Source organism: Gossypium arboreum, chromosome 8 (genome assembly GCF_025698485.1).
Source record: "Gossypium arboreum isolate Shixiya-1 chromosome 8, ASM2569848v2, whole genome shotgun sequence".
Lineage (NCBI taxonomy): Eukaryota > Viridiplantae > Streptophyta > Magnoliopsida > Malvales > Malvaceae > Gossypium > Gossypium arboreum.
The window spans coordinates 81,674,422-81,678,648 of NC_069077.1; the positions used below are offsets into that span (position 1 = coordinate 81,674,422).

A 4,227-nucleotide genomic window follows, 5' to 3' on the forward strand; every position below is an offset into this window, starting at 1 on the left:
AATGGTTTGTAGGATGAAGATCCCAACGCTCATTTAGTAAACTTTTTGGAACTATGAGATACATTTAAAATCGATGGCATTTCTGATAATGCCATACGTATTTGATCGTTTCCCTTTTCATTGAGGAACAAGGCTAAATAGTGGTTGAACTCGTTACCACAAGGGTCAATTACTACTTGGGAACAAATGACCGAAAAATTTTTACTAAAATATTTTTTGCCGGCTAAAATGGCTAAATTACTTAATGATATCTCTTATTTTGTGCAGATGGATTTAGAAACACTTTACGATGCATGGGAGAGATACAAGGACCTTTTGAGAAGGTTCCCTTACCATGGGTTACTGCTTTGGCTTCAGGTTCAAACATTCCATAACGGCCTGAATCCTTTAACTCGGCAAATGGTTGACGCAGCTGCTGGCGGAACCATCAATAATAAAACACCTGAAGATGCTTATGAGTTCATAGAGGAAATGTCACTGAATAACTATCAGTGGCAAGTCATGAGGACAAAGCCAACGAAAACAGCCAGTGTTTATAAGCCGATTCGGTCACCATGCTCTCTAATCAGGTAGAACTCTTAAATAAAAAATTTGATGGTTTTCTTAGTTCTTCAGAGGTTCACCCAGTAATGCAGTGCGAAGCAAGTGGATGTGGAATAAGCCATTCGGAATACCAACCTTATGGCCACAACATGGATAACAAGCAATTAAATTACATGGGTAATAATCCTTGACCTCAAAACAATCCATATAGTAACACTTATAATGCAGGTTAGAGGAACCACCCCAATTTCTCATGGGGAGGCCAAGGAAATCAGCGACCACCTTTGGGCTATTAACAGCCACACTATCAACAGGAAAAGAAGTCAAACCTTAAAGAGATGCTCTCAAAGTTTATATCGGTGTCAGAAACCCATTTTTAGAACACCAAGACAGCACTTAAAAATCAACAAGCATCGATCCAAGGGCTCGAAACTCAGATAGGCCAGCTGACCAAACTGATTTCAAAAAGACCACTAGGAAGTTTACTTAGTAACACCAAATCAAAAGAGCATGTAAAAGCAGTTACATTAAGGAGTGGGAAAGTGTTAGTAGAATCTGAAAAGAAGCTAGCACAAAAGCCATGGTAAAAGAAAAGGGGGGAAGAAAAACCCAAAAATAGTGACAAACCAGTGCTAGAGGCATATAAACCACCAGTTCTGTACCCAGCAAAATTGAAAAAAGATTGCATTGATGTACAGTTCGGTAAGTTTCTTGAACTTTTTAAGCAATTACATATCAACTTACCTTATGTTGAAGCCATATCGCAGATGCCTACATACGCAAAACTTTTGAAGGAGCTTCTAACAAATAAAAGGAAGTTCAAGGACTTATCTACGATAGAACTCAACGAGGAGTGCTCATCCATACTGCAAAACAAGTTACCAACCAAACTAAAAAATCCAGGAAGTTTTACTATCCCTTACTTAATTGGTAGTCTGAATGTTGAAAAAGCACTAGCTGATTTAGGCGCTAGCATTAATTTGATGTCATATAAAATGTTCAAAAAACTTGGTTTTGGGGAACCAAAACCTATTAGGATGAGTATTCAATAAGCCGATAGATCTGTTAAATATCCTAGGGGTATTATAAAAGACGTACTTGTAAAAGTAGATAAATTCATATTTCTTGTTGATTTTGTTGTGCTTGACATGGATGAAGATGTGGAAGTACCCTTAATTTTAGGGCGCCCATTTTTAGCCACTGCTAGGGCTGTAATCGATGTGGTGACGGTAAATTGGTACTTAGAGTAGGTGACGAGGAGATTATATTTAAAATTTATGATGCTATGAGGTTCTTTAGGGAACAGGATGATTCATGTTATTTTATTGACTCTATTGATCATATTACTCAAGACTCTTTTTAGGAAATTGTATAGAAGGAGACAACGTAATCGTATCCAGCTCAAGGAGAGGAGACAGATGAGGAACCTAATGACCATTTGTCAAGACAAGTAGAATATAAGGGTATTAAGATAAACGGTGAACTTAAGCAAAAACCCTTTATTAAGAAGCCTCCCAAACTGGAACTTAAAAAATTACCAAACCACTTAGAATACGCATTCCTTGGAAATAATTCTACATTACCAGTTATAATTACTTCTAACTTGCAACCTAAGGAGAAGGAGGAATTAATCCAAGTATTAAAAGAACATAAAAAGGCCATAGCTTGGAAAATTTCTGACATTAAAGGAATCAGCCCTTCTTTTTGCACCCACAAAATTTTGATGCAAGATGAATACAAATCGTGTGTGCAAGCTCAAAGACGACTGAACCCTAACATGAACCCTAACATGAAGGACGACTGGCATTATTTATCCTATTTCTGGCAGTTCTTGGGTAAGTCCAGTGCAGGTTGTCCCTAAGAAAGGAGGCATGATGGTTGTGACCAACGAGAAGAATGAATTAATCCCAACAAGGATAGTCACAGGATGGAGAGTTTGCATTGACTATAGAAAACTGAATGATGCCACAAGAAAAGATCACTTCCCCTTGCCATTCATTGACCAAATGTTGGAAATATTATCCGGGCATATGTTCTAGTACTTTCTAGACGGGCTCTCTGGTTACTTCCAGATCCCAATAGCTCTTGAAGATCAAGAAAAAATGACATTCACATGCCCATATGGTACGTTTTCTTATTGTAGAATGCCTTTTGGATTATGTAATGCTCCTGCCACTTTTCAGTGCTATATGATGGCCATCTTTGATGAGCTCGTGGAAGATATCATGGAAGTATTTATGGATGATTTCTCAGTATTCGGTAACTCTTTCCATCTCTACCTTAAAATTTTAAAACAAGTTTTAATAAAATGTGAGGAAAACAAACCTTGTCCTTAACTGGGAGAAATGTCACTTCATGGTTCAAGAAGGTATTGTATTAGGGCATAAAATTTCCAGTAAAGGGATTGAAGTGGACAAGTCTAAAGTAGAAATAATTGAAAAATTACAACCTCCTAGTTCGGTTAAGGCTATTAGAAGCTTTTTAGGACATGCTGGGTTTTATAGAAGATTTATTAAGGATTTTTCTAAAATAGCTAAGCCTTTGACTAAATTTCTAGAAAAAGATATACCTTTTAATTTCAATCAGGAATGTTTTGAAGCATTTAATACTTTAAAGGATAAATTAATTAATGCTCCAATCATAATTGCACCTGACTGGAACTTACCATTTGAATTAATGTGTGATGCGAGTGATTTTGTAGTAGGTGCAGTATTGGGACAGCGAAGAGACAAGCATTTTCAACCTATCTATTATGCTAGCAAAACATTGACAGCTGCATAAGAGAATTATACTACTACGGAAAAAGAATTGCTAGCTATGGTTTTTGCATTTGATAAATTTCGATCATATCTCATATTGCCTAAAGTTGTTGTTTACACTGACCATTCCACCCTTCGCTACCTTTTAACTAAAACTGATACAAAACCTCGACTCATTCGATGGATTCTCCTATTGTAGGAATTTGACTTGGAAATTCAGGATAAGAAAGGAGCTGAAAATCTCGCGACTGATCATCTTTCCAGACTTGAGAACTTCAATACCAAAGAACTAGATAAAGTTGAAATAAATGATTCGTTTCCTGAAGAACAATTTTTCACTATAACTGACTCCGAGGTACCTTGGTTTGCAGACATCGCAAATTTTTTAGCCGCTAACATTATCCCAAAAGGGCTAACACACTAGCAAAAGAAGCGATTCTTTAATGATGTGAAAGTTACTTTTGGGACGACCCCTTTCTTTTTTGCAAATATGCAGATCAAGTCATTAGAAGATGCGTTACAAGATCAAAAACATCAAAAATACTGGAACATTGCCACTCAGGGCCAACTGGAGGACACTATAGTGGAACTAAGACCACACATAAAATCCTTGAATTAGGTTTTTACTGGCCCTTATGTAACACCCCGTGCCCGAGACCGTTGCCGGAGTCGAACACAAGGTGCATACAGACTTAACTTAATTAATTTCACAGTCCATTTAAAATTTTCCAGCAGCGGTGGCAAGTCAAATCACTTGTCACCTTAAAAATCATATCTTGCGTTCCACAACTCGAAAATCAGTTTCGTGATTTTTCCCTGAAACTAGACTCATATTTGCATCTAAAATTTTTTTTTAGAATTTTTGGTCGGGCCAATTAGTAGAGTTTATTAGTTAAAGTCTCCCCTGTTTCAGGGCTCGACTACC

The 4,227-nt window shown here is 37.1% G+C and overlaps 1 non-coding gene across 1 annotated transcript; it reads right to left on the reverse strand.

Annotated features, from left to right (window-relative positions):
• Positions 1-234: 234 nt before the first annotated feature.
• On the reverse strand, positions 235-341 carry LOC128279796 (small nucleolar RNA R71). The gene has a single exon (XR_008269991.1). It is a non-coding gene; the product is annotated as a small nucleolar RNA R71 (small nucleolar RNA).
• Between the last annotated feature and the right edge of the window lie 3,886 nt (positions 342-4,227).